Source organism: Sturnira hondurensis, unplaced genomic scaffold (assembly GCF_014824575.4).
Source record: "Sturnira hondurensis isolate 20B ecotype Veracruz unplaced genomic scaffold, ASM1482457v3 Scaffold0016433, whole genome shotgun sequence".
Taxonomy (NCBI): Eukaryota; Metazoa; Chordata; class Mammalia; order Chiroptera; family Phyllostomidae; genus Sturnira; species Sturnira hondurensis.
Window position 1 is genome coordinate 1,547,091 of NW_028089064.1, and position 25,724 is coordinate 1,572,814.

Sequence of the window (25,724 nt, forward strand, 5' to 3'; positions counted from 1 at the left end):
ACTAAAATTTCCAAATAATTATAAATTATTCATTTGTTAGCTACCAGAAATAACTGTTTTTCTTGCACTGCTTCTGAAAATGGCCTGAGACATGATATGCTTACTATTATGCAAGGAGTACATATTGTTTACAAATCTCTTGGAAAAAACATTACTCACCTTGCATGCTGATCTTTACAGAAATACTAATTGAATTTAACTTCCATATCTAATGCAATCCTTATTTTGCATAAATAAGCTGAAAAATCTACAGTTGGTCAATAGATTGCAAGCAACTTAACAATTCCATGTCTACTGTGCATTTTGAATACCAGACTCAGAGGTAAGTACAAATTAAACTTGAATCAGTTTGTCCACAAAATTTATGGTGAAAATACCATAAATTACGGAGTGATATATTAGTCTGTTATAACACATTTTTATTTTATCATTTCATTTTTTCATTTTTTCTTATGCTATTACAGTTTTTCCAAATTTTTCCCTTTATCCCCCCTCCACCCTGGCCCCCAACCCTCCAGCATTCCCCTTCTTTTGTTCATGTCCATGGGTTGTACATATAAGTTCTTTGAATCCTCTGTTTCCTATACCAGTTTTTGTCTCTCCCCATGTATTTTATGACTGCAAATTATGCTTCTTCTCTGTACCTTTTCCTCCCATCCTTTCCTTCCCCCTCCCCACTGAACTCTCTGTGTGAGCTGTCCATTTCTCTGGTTCTGTTCCTGTTCTGGTTGTTTGATTAGTTTTTGTTTTCATTTCTTTTAGGTTCATTTGTTGATACTTGTGAGTTTGTTGTCATTTTACTGTTCACATTTTTTACCTTCTTTTTCTTAGATACATCCCTTTAGCATTTCATGTAAGGGCTTGGTGATGATGAATTCCTTTAACTTGACCTTATCTGAGAAGCACTTGATCTGCCCTACCATTCTAAATGAAAGCTTTCCTGGATGGAGTCATCTTGGATGTAGATCCTTGCCTTTCATGACTTCAAATACTTTTTTCCAGCCCCTTCTTGCCTATAAGGTTTCCTTTGAGAAACCAGCTGATAGCCTTATGGGAACCCCTTGTCTTTCATCTTGGGTAACTTAATGATGATGTGCATTGGTATGTTCCTCTTTGGGTCCAACTTCGGGACTCTCTGAGCTTCCTGGACTTCCTGAAGGTCTATTTCCTTCAGCAGATTGGGGAAGTTTTCTTTCATTATTTGTTCAAATAAGTTTTAAAATTTTTGCTGCTCTTCTTCTCCTTCTGGCACCCCTATAATTCAGATATTGGAACATTTTATATTGTCCCACAGAATCCTCAGCCTCTCTTTATTTTTTGGGATTCTTGTTTATTTGTACTGATCCAGTTGGATGCTTATTTCTTCCTTTTGTTCCAAGTCATTGTTTGAATCCTGGTTTCCTTCTTGTCACTGTTGGTTCCCTGAATATTTTGCTTTATTTCATTTTGGGTGCCTTTCAATTGTTCTTTTATTTTTTGATCAAGCTCAATCAGTTCTGTGAGCATTTTGATTACCAGGGCTTTAAATTCTTCATCAGATAGATTGGCAATCTCCACTTAGTCCTCTTTCTGATGTTTCACTGTGTTCTTTCATTTGGGCCATATTTCTTTGTCTCGGCACAGCTGATTATTATAACACCTTTTTAAAATAATAAGCATACCTTTTTCTTTTTTTAAAAGATTTTATTTTTATTTATTTATTTATCTTTAGAGGGGAAGGAGAGAGGGAGAGAAACATCAATGTATGGTTGCCTTTTGTGCGTCCCCTGCTGGGAGTTGGCCTGCAGGGAACCGGCCTGCAACCCAGGCATGTGCCCTGACTGTGAATCAACTGCGATCCTCTGGTTCACAGGCCTGCGCTCAATCCACAGCGTACCTTTGTCTAAAACAATATTTTGCTAGTGAAATAACAATACAAATAGAAAAAGACACTTACTTGATTAAATATTCAATTTAAATAAACATTATTGTTTGCTTTTATCCTGTTAATATGAAAATTAACTTTGTACAGCAATGTTTTCCAGAGTTTTGGCTTCATGAGCCATAAACAATTATAACAATTGGGGGTTATCATAAATCTTGCAAATATTTTGCTAAGACAGAATATAAATAATGTCTCTAACAACACAAAAATCAAATGAAAATTCACCACCCACCATTCTCAATTTGTCCCCTGGACACCCATTTCATGCTCTGCAGCCCTCTGCCATGACCATGGAGAGAACATTAACAAAATCATCACCTTCCCTGCCATTGTGGACCTTATGCTGAGAGGCAGACTCCACCAAATATCCAAAAAAATACATATTACAAAACATGATATGCACTATGTTGGAAAGTTGCACAGTATTTTGAGAGAATGTTACAGAAGGGTGCATTTTAAGTTGAGGACCCAAAGAAGATCTCTGAAAAAAATTGCTTTTAAGTTGAAATGTTTAAAATAAGTGTGAATCACGTATATTTATTTAGAGGGAAAGAATGTTCCAAGAAGAGGGAATAGATGTGCATAAGAAGAGGATACATACTATTAAAATACTGTTTCAAACATTTTGTGCTATTATTCAAACTTTATATTTGGCTTGAAAATTTTAAAGCAAACACAGCAAACATAATCTCTGCTGTTATGAATGTTGTAAGTTAGTGAGGGAGAGACAATTACAAATGCTGTTAAAGAGCAGGAGATGCTAAACCCAACCTGATTTGTAGGCTGAGTAGTAGGAGAATCTTCAGCGGAAGTGACAAATGCAAACAAATTAAACATTGAATTAGTCAGGAGAAATGGGGAGAAGCATAAATAGTACATGTGATGAGGCTGGAGAAATAAATAGTAGTTACTTCTTTAAGGGTCTTTTTAGACAAGTTTATGATTTAAGACTATAAGGCTTTGGCAGGAGACTGACACAAATTTATTTATTTTTTACATAAATAAAATTTGTTTTATGTAAAGACTCTAAGTATATATGGAGACTAAATAACTTGAAAACAGAAAAAACCCTAAATATAGGTAAACAGTTAAGATATTATTGTAGTTTTCTAGGTTTTCAATGATTATTATACACAATAAAGGGTGGCAGAAAATTAAAAGAAATAAAAGATTCAAAGGAAGTTTAGCCAGAGTCTAGACAAGAATTAGTGATTTATTCCATGGAAGTAAGGTTAAAAATTGTTCAATATTTTATGTATATATTTCTCTGTGCAATATATAATATGGTATGTATAATGAAATAACAACAGTTTGTATCTGTGGATTCTGAAACTATAGTTATTATTTTTTGAATTTCTATATTTTTAAATTTATTTATTATGAGTCTGTGCTACTTTTCACAGAGATAAGAGGAAACACGGACTGTTATACAATCTAAAAAATTGTAGAAAATGTCAGCTATTTAATTGATTGTATTTTCCCACTGAATAACCAAAAAAAAATTTACAGAACTTTTTTGGTAATAACTATAGATAGGATGTCCTTTTTTATTCTTGAAGGCAAAATTATATAAAATTATAACTTTATTAACATATTCCATCTGCATTTGTGCCAAAGTACTGTGAAAAAATAATGAAGCCAATTGTACTTTTTTTGATTTTCTGTCTTGCATTTTTGCCAGAGCATATATATCCTATTTGACATATCCATTTGGTTAAATATTAACTTTGTTAGTAGTAGCACAACATACTAAAAAGTCAATTTCAAAAGAAGAACATGTTTTCTGTAGACCTTTGATATCCAGATTATGACTTCTGGAATGAGATCTAGTCAACGGGTCTCACCTGTACTGCTCTGTTTCTTATGAGTGAACTGAGCTCCTGAATGCATCCAGGACATATAGCTGCAAATGTAGATATAGTCTCTAATTCACACAGAATGCAACCTGTTTCTCTCATTGGACTTCTATTTGAGTCTTGTTTTTTCTCTCTATTTCCCACACTGGACTAGTCTTCAGATCTGAACCTAGAGTAATAGAGCAGAGGTTGATTCCTAGAGTTGATCTCCACTGGTATAATGACTGTTGGTGCTATTCATGCCACATCACAAAGAATGTTTCAAACTAAAATTCTCGTATGTCTTATTTCTTCCTCTGGGTAGATGTTTCATAAAGAATATACCAAATTGCATCAAAATGACCCCTTCCCAACTCCCTGCAAATTGGGAGAATGTGCCATTAAAAATCTTGATACAACTTTAAAATATTTTATGTGCATTTTTTACCAATCAATTTTTTTAAAAGTTGACCTAATATTTTAAGGTATAGTTATATGTACTCTGATGTTCAGATATGTGTAATCTAAAAGTCTCTGTCCATACATTAAAAGAATTATTGCCTCTATCCCCATGCATATGTCATGCGCATGGTGCCACCTGTTCTGCCACAGTGTAGCTCCAACACCTGGACTTTTCCCACTTTGTATTATTTACCAAGAATACTGTAGAGGCTTTAGTTTTGCAGTCTGTTCCTCATGTGAGTCATCATTTCTTTGTGAAATTAAGCTAAATAGAGGATTAAGAATTAAACCAGAGACACAGGTTGGCTTTACATATAGCCTGCCTAAATGTCTACTTAAATGATATGATCTGAAATGTGTTTGCAGACGAGCATATCCTAAAATATGCCCCAATAAATCCAAATTGATATCTGAAATGTGTCAGTGGAGCAGAAATCCACTTCTTGTTTTTTCCTATACATCTTAGTAAACTGAGGATAATGATTGTGTAATTTAGATGATAGAAGGGTAATAGAGAAATCTACAATTTCTGTCATAGCTGAATCTTCCAGCTGAGCCTCCCTTTAAGTGTTCTTTGTTTGTTTGTTTTTGTGGAGGTAGTTGGGTGGTGCTTCAACGTTTTCTGAAGATGTCCACAAAGTGTGCTGTCCTAAGGCCTCTGTGAGGTCCAGACCAAAGTCATCCACAAACCATGCCCTGTCCAGGGCCACCTGACATGAGATACAAACTCATCTGCAGATCACTGCTACTTGTGATCAGCTTGGAGGTTACTAGGAGAGCCAAGCTAGAAAACAAGATCAGCTGCCATTAGTGCTAATATGCGAGCACTCAATGAGAAGTACAGGGTGCACAAAGACCTGATGATGCTTGTTTGAGAGGTTTTAGAAAAATCTGAAGATGAACCAAGACAGGTTGTTTATATGGAAAAGCCATTGGGTAGGCCCCAGAGTTGGGTGCAGCTGGGTCTCAGGAAGTCACCAAAGAAGGGCAAACAATACTAACCAGTTTGATGGAGACTCAGACATGGGGACCACCTGCCAGCTCTGTTGGGGAACAGCTCAGAAAAGGAACAGTAACCTCTGTCAGCACTTCTGTCTGGGATAAAGCTGTTCCTCCATCTCTTGTCCCGATTCCAGACAAGTAGGCTCTTTGGTGACTTTGAGCTGCTGAGTGTTATCCTTGGTGACTTTTAAGCTGCTTCCCTGCTCTGGATCTCAGAGTAAGTGAGTTTAAGTCCATTTAAGGACATATTAAGATGATTTGGACTCCAGGAACCCTCCCTTTCACTAAGCTACAATCCTTCTTTATTTTTACAGTCAGAAGTTATGGGTACCTCTCTTTCTGGCACTGGAACCCTGGGTTAGGGGGCTTGGTCTGAGGCTGGGAACTTTCGCTACTCAGGGGAAATCTTTGCAGCCAAGATATCCCTTCTGATTTGTACTGCCACACATCAGTAAGGAACAGCCAATTCTCCTTCTCTGGTCATTCTACTAGTCTAGATGTGTCTTGTGTTTATCCTTAGTGGTAGGACATCTCTATAGCTAGATTTCTGGATGTTCAAATGATGGTAGTTCTATAGTATACTTTTGACTTTAATGTGGTTGTGGGAAGATTTGTGAATCAAATTTACCTATGCCACCACCTAGACCAAAAAGATTCAGACTTTTTTTGGCATTCTTGATCTAGTCCTACAACTATGTCTGTGTGTATATACATAGACATGTGTGTGTGATATATATATGTGTGTGTATGTGTGTATCTATACATTATATGCATGTGTATAAATATATACACATGTGTCATGTATGTGATTCAATATTTTTAATTTTGTTATAATATACATTGAACACATATTACTCAATGAAAGATTATTTTTATTAAAAATTTACCTTGTTAGTTTATAATTTTTTCCACTCTAGATATAATTTAGTGTCTAACATATAAGCAGTAAATATGTATTGAGTAAGCCATAAGAATTATTGTATATATGGTATATGTTTGTTGAATCATTTGCTTTAAATACTTTACTCTTTACCACATCAGAGAGATAAAATTCTGTGGTCTTACCATTTCATTATAAGTAGCTTTAAAATTATGACTCTCGGTCTCCACAGGAGCCACACTGTCCCTAATTTTTTTTTAATTGATATAGAGAAGCTATTTCTATTTTTACAACATGGAAATATAGAGGTATTTTCAGCATTTAGTGGATGAAGACAGAGATACCGGTACACTGTTAACCATGATACTGCCATGTATACAAAATAATTATCTTGCATTTTCCACAACTCTCATATATCCCAATGTCTAATGATATAAACAGAAAACCTCTTTGTTACCATCTGAGCATAGAAATCAACTTTATATACAAACAGAAATGATTTTGCATGTTTTATTATGACCTAAATTCCAAACTCCAAATATTTTTTGATATTTGGGAAAGAATCATTTTTCACTTTGTTCAGAACTTTATCAGGGTGATTCATCATTTACACAAATAAACCCACTGGTGCTAATGTTGTTATGGCACTGGATCACAATATTAGAATATGGTTTGTTCTAGGTGTATTTGACTAGTTCATTAGGTGTTTCATTGGTAGTACTTAAGCATATTAAAATGCATATTTATTATTATGCATTCACATTTAGTTATTTTTATTGCTAGGGTACAATATTTATTTGAAAAAATTATGTATATAAGTAGGTTATAGTCACCTTAAATTTACTTCAGGAAAGTGTTGTGAACTGGAATTGTGTCCCCATAAAAGGTATATTGAAGTTTTACTCTCAGGTACCTGTGAAGAATCTTTGCAGATATAATGAAGTTAAGAATGGGTCATATTGGTTTAAGATGTGGTCTGAGTCCAATGACTGATGTCTTAATAAGAGAAAGTAAAAAGGAATTCACATACAAAGAGACGTGTAGCTACATATAAAAGAAAATCATGTGAAGACAGACAGAAATTGTAACTATGTTGCCACACACCAAGGAACACCGAGGATTGCCAGCAACCTCCGGAAAAAAAAAAAAAAGACAGGAATAATTATTCCTTGGAGCCTAGAGACAGCATAAGCCTGCTGATAACTAATTTTAGACATTTAACCTCCAAAACTGTAAGAAAGGAAAATTATCTCATTTTGAACCCCATAGTGTGTGGTACTTTATTAGAGCAGTTCTAAGACACCAATACCCAGAGTAATGCAGTATTACAAAGTGTGTTTGAAGGAAAGAAGGAAGACTGGGTTGGTGGCAATTAAAAGCATTAACATGTTACTAGATTTTACAAACTGTTTGTTCTATGGTTTTTCATGATTGATCTTCCAATATTTTTGGAATCTTTCATTTCCAACAATCCTTTCACAATATCCCTAACTACAATTTAACACTAAATGAACACACGTAGCATCTTTATTTGTGGTTATAATTCTTCTGAACTGATCATTTCTTTATCATGTCCCCATGAAACAACAACTGTTTTGCACAACACATCTCAAAGGCAAACTCCTCCCACCAACCAGATGTGTTACTAGTGTGCTACTTTGTTTTTACTTTTCCATAACATGTAAACAAGTACATCTTGCCTTGTATTATGGTGGTCAGTATACAAATCTACTCTTCCATAATGTTTTGAAAACAAAAATTATGTTTCATTGATCTTTGTATTCTCAATGATACTGAACATCATGCTTTAAAAACAGCTTGTAATAAATTAAATAAACAAATACATAGATAAATATCATGTCGTGATATAGTGAAAATATTTTTAAAAGAATAGCTCTGAGAGATTACTTTTCTGGGAGAACAAAAAATAAAATTGCAAGAATTTAAAGTATAAATGATTTAAGAAGAACAAAAAATGAATTTGTTTAAAAATGAGAAACTAAAAATTAGATGTATAAGACTAGAGCAAAAGCATATTTTGTCTGAGGCAGGCAAGGCAGAAAGTAAAGTTCACATTTTCTATTGGTGCCTACCACATCTAGGAGTGGCCCAGGGTGTGGAAGTGACCTTCAGAAAGTCATTAGATAATAGATCTGGGATGCCTAAGAATTTTTAGCAAATTATATTATTCACATCCCAAAAAGGCATTTGCTTATCTCTTTTTTCTTTTATTTACTTAGCATATGAAGAGGACTTCATTGCTTCAGAATAAGGCTTTTTCAATAAGCAAGGCAATTTTTACAGAAATCAGCTGCAACACATATTTGGTAAATCTTAATAACGTCCTCTTATACCTACACAATACATTACTAGTAGAAAAACTTCTTTAGCTGTGACATTTTCACTATTTGCTTTATCATCAACTTTTAGATAGGCATATATTTTAATCTTGAAAAGAAAAGCTTTTGTAAACATAATGACATTTGAACTGAGTAACTTAAAAACCAGGACTCCTTAATTTATTTTCTAGTCATATATGTCTTCTAAAAGCAGTATTAAGCAGATCTATAACTGGAATTAGCACCTTTCCCTCAAGATGGCTAATGTGTTATTTCTGTATAATGATTTTCTGTAATTCACTCCCATTCATGTACAATTAGTAACTTAAACTTTCAAGTTAGACCTGAAGTTCCTCCCACTCAGGGTTCCTCAACACACTGTTCACAGCCAATAGGCAAATGAACGTGGAACTTGATTGTCAAACTTGAATAAATGATTATGAAACAATATTTTAAAATTACTCATTCTGATTCACAATGTTATTTGTGTTTTGAAAAATTCGCTGAATGTCTTGGAACTAAAGATACAAATAAAAATAAAGTTAAAACCTGGAATCACTGGAATTGTAAGCAGCTCAGAAACTAACTGGGTGACATCCCCGCCAAAGCTTCTCAGTAGTTCATGCTCCTTGGGGCACGCCATAAGCCACTCCACCACCTGCCTATTTGATTTGACCTCTGTCTCAGGGGTCTTTTTTCATTTTGTTGGAGTTAATATTCCTTCTTTCAGTGTTTAAGTGAGTAGAAGAATAGTTGAAAGCTAATAATAACTGATATTAGATAGCTCATTTTATATAGCATTGCAGAAACAGAAACTTTTATAATATTTCACAGGAAATAAATAATTTAAACCAGCAGTTAGCTGCAGGTGATTTTGGCTTCCAGGGGACATTGGGCAGTGTCTGGAGACATTTTTTATTTGTCACTAAAGGGCTTGTGCTCCTGGCATCTAATGGGCAGGAGATAGAGCCACTGCTAAACATCTCACAGTGCACAGAAAAGACCCCTGCAAGAAAGAAATATCTAGTCTAAATGTCTATGGTGCCAATATTAAGAAACTATTATTTATTATTTTTACAATACCTACAAAATAGATAGCCATTGCCAATAGTTTAGTCATTTAAAATGAGATAAATACAATGCCTACAATTTGCCAAGGTCACACTGAAAATACATAGTTGAGCCAAAAATTAAACAAAGGCAAACTTAAGCAGTTTGGCACAAAGAACATATTCATAATAACAGCTATAAATTCTCACAGATGTTATGAAAAGCTACTTAAGAAATGGCTCCCAATGTTACCTCCTGGTACTCACATCATTGTGTAATACCCTCCACTTGAGTGTGAAATGGACCTAGTGATTTTTAATGGACCTTTGTTTTTTAACAATAAGATGCAGCCAAAATACTGGGAGATCACTTCTAGTATTAAGTTATAAATATCTGTAGCTTCTCACTGCAGTTTTGATTTGCTTTCCATGATGCTTAGTGATGTTGAGTAGCTTTTCACCTCTTCTTTGAAGATGTGTCTACTTAAGTCCTTAGTCCATTTTTAAATCAGATTATTTTCCACTATTGATTGTTAAGAGTTTCTTATATATTTTAGTGATGAATTTCTTATTTTATATATTATTTGCAAATATTGTCACTTTCGGTAGCTTCTACTTTCTCTTTCACTTGTCTTCTCTAGTGTGCCTGGCTTTTTAGCTTTATGCAGTCCCACCTGCTCATGTTTGTTGCTGTTGCCTGTACTTTTGATATCATAGCATGAAATTATTGCTGAGATTAATGTCATGTAGATTGTCCTCTATGTTTTTATGGTAGTTTTCTAGTTTCAGGTCTTATACGTTAGTGTGTTTTCTATTTTGAGGTAATTTTTTATGAGCTTTAAGGCAGGGGTCCAATTTCTTTCTTTTGTTTGTGCGTTTCCAGTTACCAAGCACCATTTCTTAAAGAGGCTATTATTTCCCTGCTGTGAACTCTAGACCTCAGATGCACAGATTTAACTCTGGGCTCTTTATTCTGTTTCATCGGTCTATACGTCTGTCTTTATGCCAATACCATAATATTTTGTTTTATTTTGATTACTAAAATTTGTAATATATTTGGAAATGAAGAGTGTGATGCCTCCATCTTTGTCTTTCACAGGATTAATATGGCTACTTGGGGCCTTTTCTGATTTCATATGAATTATAGAATTATTTTCTCTACTAAAAAATCATCATTGGAATTTCTCCAATGAGGACATACAAAAGAAAGAGCCCAGAGATATATGAAAAGATGCTCAGCATTACTAGCTATCAGAGAGATGTGAATTAAAACTACAATGAGATGCCACTTCACACTAGTCAGAATGGCCATTGTAAACAAATCAACAAAAAAGTGATGGCAAGCTTGTGGAGAAAAGGGTACCCTACTGCACTGTTGGTGCGAATGCAGCCTGGTGGGGCCACTGTGGAAAACAGTATGGCATTTCCTCAGAAAACCCAAAATGGAACAGCCTTTTGACCCTGGCAATTCCACTGTTCAGGTTATACCCTAAGAACCCCGAAATACCAATTCTAAAGAACCTATGCACCCCTATGCTCACAGCAGCACAATTTACAATAGCCAAGTGCTGGAAGCAATCTAAGTGTCCATCAGTAAATGAATGGATCAAAAAACTATGGTACATTTAAACAAGGGAATACTACACAGCAAAAGAAAGAAGCTTCTACCCTTTGTGACAACATGGATAGACCCGGAGAGCATTATGCTAAGTGAAATAAGCCTGGTGGTGAAGGACAAATACCATATCATCTCACCTGTAAGTGGGATATAATCAACAAAACAAACAAGCAAGCAAAATATAGCCAGAGACATTGAAATTCAGAACAAACTGACAGTAACCAGAGGGGAGGTAGGAAGGGATAATGAGGGAAAAGGGCCTAGGGTGCCAGGAATATCTACAAAGGACACACGAACAAAACCAAAGGGGGGTAGGATCAAGGGTGGGAAGTGGGGATGGCTGGGATGTGGGTAAGTGGGAGGGCAATGGAGACAACTGTACTTGAACAATAATAAAATTGTGAACAATAAATAAATTAATTAAATCTTTCAAAAATTGTCATTGAGATTTTGATAGGGATCAGTATGGAAAGTATGAACACTTAAATATTGTCTTCCATTGTGTGCATGGAATGCTTTTTCGTTCACTTCTGTCTTCTTTAATTGCTTTCATCAGTGTTCCATTGTTTTTAGTATATAAATTTTTGTCTTAATTAAGTTTATTAACACCTATTAGAATGGCTGTAACACTACATGGAGAAATTGAAACACCTGCACACTGTTTGTAGCAATGCAACATGATACAGCCAAAATGGAAAACAGTATGAATGTTCCTCAAACAATTTAAAATAGAATTGCCATATAATCCTGCAAACACACTTCTGGGTAGTTATCCAAAAGAACTGAACCCGAAATCTCAAAATAACATTAATATCCCCATTTTATTGCAGAACTATTTTCAAAAGCCAAATTATGAAACAACCTAAATGTCCAGCAATAGATAAATAGGTAAAGAAAATGTGGTGTATACATACAATGAAATATTACTCAGCCTTATAAAAAAGAAGAAAACTCTACAATATGGAGTAACACAGATGAAATTTGAAGACGTTAAGCTAAATGAAATAAATCAATCAAAGAAAGACAAATACTGTAAAGTTCCACTTACATAAGGTACATAAAATAGTCCAATTCACTGAAGCAAAAAGTAGGATGCTGATTACCAGAAACTGGGTAACAGAAAATGAAGACTTACTAACAAAATGACGAAGTTTTTGTTAACCAAGCATTAAAGATTTATTGCACAACACTGCACCTATAGTTCACTTTGGCATACTGTACACTTAAAAATATGTTAACAGGTCCATCTATGCTTTCAAAAGGGCACACTTTTCTTTTTTTTTACAGTCAAGTAGTATCCAATTAATGCAAATATCCCATACTTGTTTTATCCACTCATCTACTTATGGACACTTGGGCTGTTTCCAAATCTTGACAATTATAAATAATGCTTCAGTGAACACAAGGGTGCTTATATTCTTTCAAATTCGTGTTTTGGATTTCTGTAGATAAATTCTCAGAGGTGGAATTGTCAAGTTATAAGGCAGTTCCAGTTTTAATTTTTTGAGGTTTATCCATATTGCTTTCCACAGTGGCTGAACAATCTGCTTTCCCACCAACAATTCAAAAGGGTTCCCCTTTCTTCACATCTTCTTCCAGCATTTGCTGTTTGTTGGTTTATTGAGGGTAGCCATTCTGACAGGTGTGAGGTGATATCATATTGTGGTTTTAATTTACATTTCTCTGATTATTAGTGACACTGAACATTTTTATATTATATATCAGTTGGTCATACATATGTCCTCTTTGGAGAGATGTCCATTCAGGTCTTTTGCCAATTTTTTTATTTGTTTTTTTTTTGTTATTGAGTTTTTTAACTTTTTAAATAAATTTTGAGTATTAACTCCTTATTAGTGGATATGTTCTTTCATTCCATGGGTTGTCATTCTATTTTGTTGATGGTTTCCTTTGTTGTTCAAATTTGATGTAGTCCTGTTTGTTTACTTTTCTTTTTGTTTCCCTTGCCTGAGGAAATATATCAGATAAAATAGCACTATGAGCAATGTCTGAGATTTTACTGCCTATGATTTCTTCTAGGAATTTTATGGTTTCAGGTATATCATTTTGGTTTTTAATCCATTTTTAATTTATTATTGTGAGTGGCATAAGTAGATTGTCTAATTTTTTTCTGCACAACATTAATAAACCAGTCAGAGAAAGACAAATACCATACAGTTTCACTCATATATAAAATCTAATGAACAGTCTAAACCAACAAGCAAAAAAGAGACAGACTTGCAGATAGAGAGCAGGATGGCTGCTGTGGGGAGGAGCAATTAGAAAATGGAAGGATCAGACAGAAAGGATAAAAGACTCATGGGCATGGACAACAGTGTGGTGATTGTGATGCAGGGGCAAGTGGAGGGGAGCAAATGGGAATAGAAAAATACAATAAATTAAGAAAAGATGTTTAAAATATTTTTAACAAGATAGATCTCAGCATAAGTGTTCTTACCACAATAAAATAAAGTAAAATAAAATTAAATAATAAAATTTAAACTGCCTGTCCTACAGAAAGCCCCATGTGACAAGGATCTAAAAATGACCTCTGGCCAACAGCCCTTGAAGAAGTGACTCTTGCCATCAGGCAGGTGAGTGAGCTTGGAAGCTAATCCATTCTTGCCTTCCTAAAAACCTATAATCCTAGCTGTTACCTTGATGACATCTTGTGAAAGATGCAGTCAGAAGACCTAGCTAAGCCATACACTGATTCCTTACTGATAGAAATTATTAGAAAAATGGTGCAAATTAAGATACTAAATTTGGGGTAATGTGTTACGCAATTATAGATAACTAATATAGATATATAATTTGAAATTTATTTAAATGTATTTTTGAAATCATTCCCTTGATTTTTACATCTTTCTTGGAGAAAGAAAACATAGCATGTGTCTATAAATTCTTTTTAACTGATTTCAGCAATATAATTGACATTAGTAAATTAAAATAAGATAATGTAGCAGGGGTTTAATATTTTATTATTGGTAATATAAATGTAGCTACTACAACATTAATACATACACAAGCCATTATTTAAATGTAATATGTCAATCACAGTTATTGATTGTAGATCAATAAATGTTTTATTGGTATTTTGTTCCTGTTACAGTGCTATTGTGAGTTAAATAATGGCTAACACATATTATAGTCCCTCAATCACCAAAATACATGACCTGGTTTTGTAGCCTAAAGAACAGAACATTTGTGCCCTGGCTGGTGTAGCTCAGTGGATTGAGCACAGGCCTGCGAACCAGAGTATCACGGTTCCATTCCCAGTCAGGGCACATGCCTGGGTTGCAGGCCGCCAGCCTGCAGGCCAACTCCCAGCAGGAAATGTACAAAAGGCAAGCATACATGGATGTTTCTCTCCCTCTCTCTTTCCCCATCCAAAGATACATAAATAAGTAAAATCTTAAAAAAAAAAAAACAGCCCTGGCTGTAGCTCAGTGGATTGAGTGCGGGCCTGCGAACCAGTTCGATTCCCAGTCAGGGCACATGCCTGGGCTGGGTTGCAGGCCAGTTCCCAGCAGGGGACCCACCAGAGGCAACCATACATTGGCAACCATACATTGATGTTTCTCTCCCTCTCTCCTTCCCTTCCCCTCTGAAGATAAATAAATAAAATCTTTAGAAAAAAACCGAATGTTTGTTAACAAAATTGTCAAAAGATGGTAAGTAACTTAACCATTCCTTTTTAAAACTTACACTTATTCTAACTGAATATTCTTGATCAAAATGGTGCTCATATGTAACCTGACAGCTTAATTTACTTCTATGGTCATGTGACACTTCAGGCTCTTGTTCTGTCTATATTCTACAGAAATCAAATTATAAAGATACACTCTTCACATGTAACTTACAGTTACAATACAGGGTTTATTATGATAATTATCATTTTTAAATATTTCTCAATTATAAATTATTAAGGTAAGAGCAAGAACACTGGTATGTCTGGAGCTTTTTGAATGATGCCTGGCACACAGTAAGTCACAATCTATATTTGTTGTCATATTACAACTGTAAAACTGTGTAAGACTGTATCACAAGGTATTAAAATTATAATCACAATAAAAATGCACAATTACTTTTAAAAGATCAACAAAAATATGTTAAAATATAATTTACTCACAAGCAATAATGAAATTCTTTCAAATTATGTTTATATATATATATATATATTAATTCACTTATAAATTAGTCTAACAAAAGTGCATTAAATACCTACTTTTTCCAGTGCAGGATTAGACTCTGAGGACATGCCACTGACAAAGAGGAAAAGAAAATCCAGACACATTTTTATGCTAATTAACCCAGATAGAAGAGTTGGGAAGACAGAAATTAAACCAATAAATACATAACTCTACATTGAAAAAAAGTGCTTTAAATAAAGCAAGCTTCTATGGGAAAAACCTTTTTTCCCCCCACAAAGGAGGCTGTCAAGGGAAACCTCTTTAACTGATTATTGAGTGGTGAGTAGCTGATACCAAAAAGGCAGGCAAAGAAGTGTTTCAAGCAGAAAGTAGCTGCTCCAAAATATAAAAAGCTATAATATTGCTGAAGTCTTGGACCAATATCTGCTAGCCATTTCAGGGCTAATGGAACTGTATTAAGAAAAATGATCTCCAAGAACATTTGAGCAGTTAACCCACAAAGTTGAAAGAAGTTAAGAGTGCTTTGTCCAATCACCACCTTATGCTTCCAATGTTGGAATATAATCCTAATAAAAGTGATACACTGCATTTGTACTCCTTTTTTGTTGTTAATTCTGAAAATACATTCTTTACACTTTTAAACTTCATAAAGTGCTGCCAATTTATGTGCTGTGGGAGTGCCCTTGACCTGCAGGTGCCTGTGTTCCACACCCACTTGCCTGAAAGCAATGTGATTAGGTTAACAAAAAGGCTGCTGAGCACGGGAGTCACTTAGAAGTGCCACCCAAGGGCCTTCTTATGTCTTGTTTTAGAAAAAATAATTTTATCATGACCCCTGGTGCCTGCAAGTACCATAAAATTTCCATATGTTTATAAATATTCCCCATAGCCTTCTTGGTTCCAATATATCATTTTCCAGTTTACAAAATTTCCCTATCTTTACCTGATTTTTTCAAATGGCACACCCATTGATGCAGTTTTGTGGCTATTATATTTTTCCTCCATTTTCTTAATTTGTATTCATTTGGTGTGTTATTGGTTGGTAAAAATCTTAAGAATTTTACCATAACAAAAGATAGATGTAGTAGTCTCATAAAATTTGGGGAGACAGAAGACAAAGTAGATAATTACACTAAGCTATGATAAGCATTGTAACTACTGAAATAGTGGTTAAGACAAAAGAGAATAGAAAAGAAAGAACTTACTCTCTGAGCCAGAAAAATGTTCCAAAGAAGGCACTGTTTAAAGAGAGACTTGGAAAATAGACAGGAGTTGCTCGGAGAAAGTAACAAAAGATGGGTTGTCTGCCTGAAGAAAGAAATTTGGACAAAATCCAGCATGTGTAAAAACTAAAACGAAGTGACAGAGGTCAATTTGGTGGGCAAATAGTTCAGTATATCTGAGATTTAGAGTTTACAGACCCTGAATATATAATAGAAGGAAAGAGATGAGGCTGGAGAGAAAGAGAAAGCCTCATGACATAGAGGCCAAAAATGCAGGTTGCTTTATAATTAGGACAATGGGAATCCAGTGAAAGAATTTAAGGAAAGTAGACGTGATTTAAGACATCATACAATAGAGTGGGAAAATTGAAGAAGCCTTTTAGTTTGTCCTGCTACTGTAAGTAAGAGATGGCCTGATCATTGTCTTCACTAGAAAGATGACATATAGATGAATTTGTTAGTTGCTTAGGAAATAAAAATGCCAGTATTCAGTGTCTGAATAGTGTCAGGAAGGGCAAAAACAAACACACACACACACACACACACACCACGAACAGACATTTCTAGGTTATTTTCTTTGAAAATAGGTTTAACAGCAGAATAATTTACCATGAGGAGAGAACCTCAGTATAGAACTAAATACAATTTCACTACATATGTTGATATACTAAACAGAAATGACCAATGAGTAAAAAACTATAAAGTTATACCATTCTCATAGCACTTTTAAGAGTAAAGTGGAATGTCTTAGTCTTCTGAGTGTTAATGTACTTTATAATTTTCTGTGATTTTGATCAATTATCATACTAAAAGATTGATTACTTATGTCTTAAAGAGTATTTCACAGCTGCTCTTAGAACATAAAATAAGATAACATTAAGGAGCCAAGAAAAATCTTGAGAAGCCAATTTATAGTTAGGAGAATTAAACAATGAGTTATCTAAAGAACTCTGAATTAAGACACACTGTGAATGTTTTAGTAGCAATTATTTCACGTTTTTTTTTCGTGTGTGTGGCACATCACAAAGCCACTTGTATGTTTTTTGTGGACTCTCCTATTATAACAAAAATGATACATTATAATGTTTTTGATGTTCGTGAGAACTTCTTGGGCACTTCTGCACTCACAGTGTGAGTCAAGGAGAAAAGACTATGGAAGGAAATTTGGAGAGTGGGTAGAAATAAACAGAAGTTAAAGAAATATTCACTTTAGTGAGAGCACCTCCTCTTTAGCCCCAATTCTTAATCCTGGATGTACATGGAATCACCTGCACCAGGTCCAATTAATAAGTACAAAATCAATGGCTCTGTGTTTAGGTCAGGAATTTTTTTTAAATTCCAAAGGTTGTCCTGATATCTACTCTGAGAACAACTCCTTATTAACAGTAACTACTTGATAAATTCTATTGAAAAAGAAAAAAAATCAAGCAAGGCAAGAAAATGTTTAACACATTGGTTTTTCTTTTTAAAATATTATAATCGAGAAGTATAAAATATAATATGAAAATTGTACTTAAAACTTTTAGTTTTCTTTTTCATGTTAACAAGCAGGTGTCTTCTTTGGGAATTATTCTTTCAGAAACCGAAAGAAAAGAGTGTTACCTACCTTGAATTACTTGAAATGCTGATTACTTGAATGCTGATTGCTTGAAATATTTTGGGTTTTGATCTTCTTCTTTTTCTTAAATAAGTCCTTTTAACATTTCATGTGATAAGGGCTTGGTAAAGATGAACTCCTTTAGTTTTACTTTGTCTGGGAAGCACTTTATCTTACTTTCCATTCTAAATGATAGCTTTGTTGGATAGAGTAATCTTGGATGTAGGTCCTTGACTTTCATGAATTTGAATACTTCTTTCTAGCCCCATTTTGTCTGTAAGGTTTCTTTTCAGAAATCATCTGATAGCCTTTTGGGAATTCCTTTGTAGGTAACTGTTTCTTTTTCTCTTGCTGCTTTAATATTCTGTCCTTATTTTTAATCTTGAGTAATTTAATTAAAATGTGTTTTGGAGTGTTACTGTTTGGGTCCCACTTGTTTGGGACTCTCTAAGTGTCCTGGACTTGTATTCTATTCCCTTCGCCAAATTAGGGACATTTTCTTTCATTATTTTTTTCAAACAAGTTTAAATTTCTTGCTCTTCTTCTTCTCCTTCTGGCATCCTTACCATTTGGGCGTTGGCACGTTTGGAGACATCCCAAGGTCTTCTTATTCTCATCTCATTTTTTAAAATTGTTTCTTCATTCTGTACTGGTTGATGGTTTATTTTTTCCTTATGTTACAAATTGTTGATTTGAACTCTAGCTTCCTTCCTTTCACTGTTGGTTTCCTGTGAATTTTTCTTAATTTCATTTAATATAGCCTTCATTTCTTTCCTTGTTGGCCATAACCAACAAGCTCTCTAAGTATCTCATCACCAGTATTTTGAGCTCTGTGTCTGATAGGTTGACTATCTCTGTTTCACTGAGTTTTTTTCCTGGAGTTTTGGTCTGTTCTTTCATTTGGGCTATATTTTTGGTCTCTTCACTTTGGCAGCCTCCTTGTGTTCATTTCTCTGTTTTAGGCAGAGCTGCACTGACTCACTGTTTTGGCACACCTGTTACATTGTAAGAAGTTGGGGGTCTTTAATAAAACATGTTGAAAGTGATTCATTTTCTTTCGTGGAGTGATGCTATAAGCCACTTAATTATGATATGTAGTTCGTGTCTGAATAATGTTACCTTAGTATTCTAAAAATAGTAGATATTTTCATAGCAATAAGACCAAGAGGAAAGATTTTTAATGTACAAAAATAAAACTTAATCATAACATTCTGAAAAACACTATATTTTTTATTAACTAGTTCTTGGCTGAGCAACCAAAACAACAATTGATACTGTATTTAGAAAAATGTCTGACCCAGTTCCCACAATTTCCAGTTTATTTTTTCTTCTTTCCAGAGGAAGCTACTAAGTGGTCATAATATTTGTGGTGTTCCAGATCAATCTAGAGCTAAAGCAAAGCAGAAAGAAAGTGTAAAAGTATAAAGTAAGACAGGACCATGGTTTTCTTTTTTTACGTTTGTATTTCCCTTCAACCAGATTTTGTTAAGCAAGCCACAGTTGCTTAAAACACTTTAGAATTTCTCTAAGATCTTCTAATCAAAGTTTGCCTACTTAAATTAATTTTAAACTTCATATGTGAATGAATACTGTAATTTTATTAAGAATAACACATTTCTCTAAGTTCCGTTATTTATTATACTAAGATGAAAGTTAACTCTGAAATGTCCTAGGGTGCAGCAGAACCTTCATCCACCCAGATCCTTACACAAATGTATTTGTGTTGGCAGAAATAGAAATTATATCCTTTCTTCAAATAGAAGTAAATAATATTTTAAAACACACTTAACATTTTGAAGGATATCTATCATTATGTAGATAAGAAGCATTATTACATATCAATGTAAAACCAAACAGACATCTTTGTTAAATATATAGGTTATTTTTTGAAAATATTTAGATTTTTTTTTCTAACAAGAATGTATCAGCAAAACATTGTTACCAAGTAAATGGAAATTGATTTGTTATACAAAAATAAACTAAAAAATATTTGTTTAAATGAATGTCCTAACTTAGAATAAAGGTAAGCTAAAATAAAATTAATTCTTTTATAGTTGTTATCCTAAATATGATATTCCCAAAATTCTATTTCTCTTTAATAATTTTATCATGTGCTTAAATAAATAAAAAGAAAATATAATGAAAATTTTAAATGGTTTTGCTCAAGCTATAATAGCACTATCATCTGAAATTAAACAAATTAATTCATATGAGGAAACACATTTGAAAATGAAGCATGTAGATGATAGCAGCTTTAACTTGTCACCAACATTTCATTTATTCAACAAATATTTATTCAGTGCCTACTGTATGTCAGAAACCAGGGATTGGAAAATGAAAATGTCAGGCAAAGCGGAGAACATAAAGGCCAGTGAGAAAACTGTTAAACCACATGCTTATTTTGTTAACCAAAAAATTCTATCTCAAGCGCTTTTAAAGTGTGTAAAATGTTGTGACATTTTTCATAACTTTAATTATAAACTATATCTGGAATATTGCATATAAGTTGGAAAAAGTCTGTTGCCATGAACTTTGTTTTCCATTAGTGCTAGTTCCTTTCCCTAGCTTTAACCTCCTCATAATCACTTCAGAGTAAGGACATATAAATGCTAAGATCAGGGGTGATAATCAAATTGTATGAACTCAGGAAGGATGCAGAGCAGATAATGAAAAGGGAAAACTGGCTGAAGGGCTACAAATGGCAGTTAAGTCAACTTTTTAGGACAAAAAAGTGCTCAGAATATTACTTCTGTAAGTTTTGTTCATGGACTCTTCTGGAGGGAGGAAGGGTGGCAAATAGGGTGTGGTTAAGTCTGGGCTCACAAAAAACAAAGCCTTGTTAGGCACTTTGTAACACTGACAACCCATCAAAGTCACAGAGAATGGACTGTAGGCTTTCACCCCTCCTACTACAACTCAGTATGGGTCTAGATTTAAAATCGTCTCAACTTCGGAAGAGCTTACAGAAAAAAATAGTGAGTTGTAAAAATAAATGAACTGTGAAAAAATATCCTAAGAAGTCATCCTAGTCAGATGACTCTGAATTTCACCTCAGAGATATATATAGTAAACAGGAAAAAGTGTTGCTCTCATCCTTATAATACAGAGAAAGATGGATGGAATGCAAATTAATGAGCTTTCTCTAACCTACCAGAGAACTGAGGTTGCAGGCACAGAACATCCCATCCCCCTTTATCCTCCAAATAAAAGGTATAATCTTTAGAAAGAAGAACAAAAATTGACACCTCAGAGCACTGGTGGGTTAACAAAGGGAAATAGATGGGTTAACATAGATGGGTTAACAAAACAAAGGGAAAAGTAACAAAACCAGGTACTAATTCTTTAGTTTAATGTAGTAACATTTATTTATTTTTTCTCTTGTTTTCCTTGGCCATGGAAATATATAAAAAATATTGCTAAGAAAAATGTCTGATATTTTATTGCTTAAGTTTTTTTCTATGATTTTTTTGCAGTTTTGATTCTTATATTTGTTTTTAATCCATTTTGAGCTTTTTCTTGTATATGGTGTAAGAAAGTGGTCTAGATTCATTTTTTTGCACACATCTGCCCAATTTTCCCAACACTATTTATTGAATAGACAATCTTTATTCCACTATGTGTTCTTGCCTCCTTTATCAAGTATTAATTGGCCATAAAGTTATAGGTTACTTTTGGGATCTTATTCTGTTTTATTGATCTATATCTCTGTCTTCATGCCAGTACCATGCTGTTTGATTATTAAGGCCTTGTAGTATATTTTGATACGAGGTAGCATGATTCTCCTGACTTTGCTGTCCTCCGTCAAAATTGCTGTGGCTATCCAGGGTCTTTTGTGGTTCCATATAAATTTTTGGAATATGCCATTAGTAATGTGATAGTAATTGTGTTAAATCTATATAGATTGCTTTAGGTATTGTTGTACAATGCTCTGCCTGGTTTTAGGAATTGTAATTCTACCCCTTGTGGCTAAGGGCAATGGAAGACCTTTGGAATTCAAGCTGCAGGAGACAAAGCTTGTCTCTGGTAGAAAATGCTGCCTCAGTTTCCTCTCCCACCCCCAAAGCTTGGTCAGAAGTCAATGACAGGTAATACCCCTCACAGCAAGAGGCAGCCTAAGCCAGACTTGATCACTTGGGAGGCCTTCATAGAAGGAAGGGCGGGGGGGGGGGGGCTGCAACAAAGAGCACTCTCACACCGCCCCCCTCCCCCAGCTTTGACATAGCCAGAGTCCCCATGTCCTCTGGGAGAAGTGCTTCCTGGCTCTAATCCCCTTAAGCCTGAATACCTGTTGGGAAGAGGTGCAGCTCCTTGCCTTGCTATAGCGTGTCTTCGGGAAAAATCTGGCACCACAAAGACTTGCTGATAAATCTGTGAAATTTGCTTTGCTCAGAGTGCTTTCATTCATACGTTAAGGGTTCAAGCAGGAAACCCTAAAACTCTGTTCCTGACAGACTCTGACTCATACTAAACCCTCAGATTTCTTTGAAATGTTATCTACTGTTTCATCCTTAGCGCCCTGTATTCCTGTGTATTTCAACCCAATAAAAGCCCCTGGAGGAGGGAGCTCATCTCCTTTTTCCCCTGAGAAACTGGCCACCTCTTCTCCCCAAACAGATCACATCATGTCTCAGTCATGATTACTCTCATCTGTGGCAGCTGGGGGGATTTGCGAGGAAAATCTCCCCCACAAGGTATTATGGACATTTTAATGATGTAATTCTTCCTATTTGTGAAAACAGTATATGCTACCATGTAATTGTATATTTTTAAATTTCTTTCAGCAGTGCTCTATAATTTTTGAAATACAGGTGTTTTACACCCTTGGCTCAATTTATTACTAGGTATTTTATTATTTTTTGATGCAATTGTAAATAGAATTGTTTTCTTAGTTTCCCTTCCTGATAGTTAATTAATGGTGCATAAATATGCAACTGATTTCTCAATATTTATTTTGTATCCTGCTACTTTACTAAAATCATTGATCAATTCTTGTAGTTTTTTGGTGAAAATTTTAGGATTCTCTATATACAGTATCATGGCATCTGCAAATAATAACAATTTTACTTTTTCCAACCTGGGAGTGTTTTATTTCTTCTTCTTTTCTGAGTACTGTCTGTGGCTAGGACTTCCAGTATCATGTGCAATAAGAGTGGTGAAAATGAACATACCTGTCTTGTTCCTGATCTTAAGGGAAATGCTTTTAGATTTTTTACACTGAGTGTGACATTGGTTGTGGGTGTGCCCTAGATGGTTTTTCTTATGTTGAGGTGTGTTCCCTCAATTTGCACTTTGCTTAGATTTTTGTCATAAATGAGTACTGGATGTTATTAAATACTTTTTTCTGCATCTTGATATGATTATGTGATTTTCATCCTTTATTTTTAATATGATGTATTACATTTATTGATTTTTGGTATTGTACCAACTTGTATTTCTGGAATAAATACCACTTGATCATGGTATATAATGTTGTTATTGTATTGCTGGATCTTATTAACTAATGTTTTATTGAGGATTTTAGCTTTTAAGTACATTAGAAATATTGGCTTATAATTTTCTTTCTTTGTAGTGTTTTCTTCTGACTTTGGAATTAGGATAAATCTAGCCTTGTAAATTGAGCTTGGAATTCTTCTGTTCCCTTGAATTTCTTGGCATAGATTGAGAAGAATAAGTGTTAGTTCTTTGTATGTTTGGCAAAATTTATCTGTGAAACCATGTAATCCAGGACTTTTGTTTATTGGTAGTTTATTAATTAGTGCTTTTATTTCATTAGCTGTAATTTGTCTATTTCAGATTTTCTGATTTTTCCTGATTCAGTTCTGGAAAATTTTATGTTTCTAGGGATTTATTCATTTTTCCAGATTGTCCAATTTGTAGGCTTATAGTTGTTCACAATATTTACTTATGCTCCCTTGTATTTCTATGGAGTCAGTTGGTGCTAAAAAGTTTTTACACAGCAAAGAAAACCAAAGACAATCCACTGAATGGGAGATCATACTTACCAGTGATACATCTGATAAGGTGTTAATGTCTAAAATTTATAAAGAACATATAAAACTCAACACCAAAAAATAAGCAATTTGATTAAAAATGGGGAAAGAACCCGAATAAACATTTCTCCAAAGAGGACATACAGATGGCCAATAAACATGAAAAGATGCTCGACATCACTAATCATCAGAAAAATGCAAATGAAAACCACAGTGAGATCTCAATTCACACCTGTCTGAATGAGTATCATCAATAAATTAACAAACAACAACTATTGGAGAGGATGTGGAGAAAAAAGGAACTCTTATGCACTATTGGTGGGAATATGGACTGGTGCAGACACAGTATGGAGGTACCTCAAAAAACTAAAAATTAAAAGGCCTTACTGACCCACTGATTTCATTTAAGGGAGTAAGTTTGAAGAAACATGAAACAGATCATAAAGAATATATGCAACCTTAGGTATTTGAAATTAGCCCATGTCCATCATCAGACAAGTAGATAACAGCAGCAATGGTGTATTTTCACAATTAAATACTACTTGGCCATTAAAAAGAAAGAAATATTACCTTTCACACCAGTGTGGATGGATGTAGACAGTGATATGCTAAGTGAAAAAAGTTTGTCAGAGAAAGACAAATACTACACAATTTCACTTGGATGTGGAATCTAATAAACAGAATAAACTAACAAGCAAAACAGAAATAGACTCATAGATACAGAAAACAAATGGACAGGTGCCAGGGGAGAGGACTAGAGGGCCTGGTGAAAAAGGTGAAGGGATTAAACAAAAATATTCACAGACACAGACAGCAGTATGGTGATTTCCAAAGGGGAAAAGAGATGGGGGAGGTAGAAGAGGATAAAGGGAAAGAGACAGAAGAAAACTTGATTTTGGGCAGTGAACAAAATAAATAAATTATACAGATGTGTTATAGAATTATACACCTGAAACCCATATGATTTCATTAATAAATGTCACTCCAATAAAAACAATATTTTTTGTTTTAAAAAGTACTGCTCAGGCTGGGTGGTTCGTTGGTTGGAGCATCATCCACACACCAAATAGCTGCAGGTTTGATTCCTAGTCAAGGCATATAACTAGGTTGTGGGTTCAATCTCCATTAGCGCATGTATGGGAGGCAACTGATCAATATTCTTCTCTATTTCTGCTCTATTTCTGCCTAGATTGAAAAAAAGGTACTCTCAAAAAGGGACAAAAATATATGCTGAGTTTAAAACTATAGTTTTATACGGAATGAAAAAACTAGTTTAGGTTATACTCCACCAAAACTTGAAGACATAGAACCTGCCCAAGATTGAGACTTCATTAGAAAATGGCCCAGTTCTCTGCCCCATCCACCACATAAATATACATGGATCGAAAATGAAAATGTCATTGTGATAGAAATGAGAGAGCTACAAAAGACAGAACTTCCCTAGAGTAGAGAAGGAAGAAAAGATTGGAAGCGAAGGGTGAACAGACAATGAGGAAATAAATTCTGGTCCTGAGGGCATGCTCATCTAACAAAATTTATCAGTGCTGCAGTGTATTAGAGAGCTCACACCTAAAATGAAAAAGAAAATAATTGTAAAGGTAAATATTAGCCTCAGTGTGTCACAGTTTGATATAGGCATCAAAAAATTCTATGT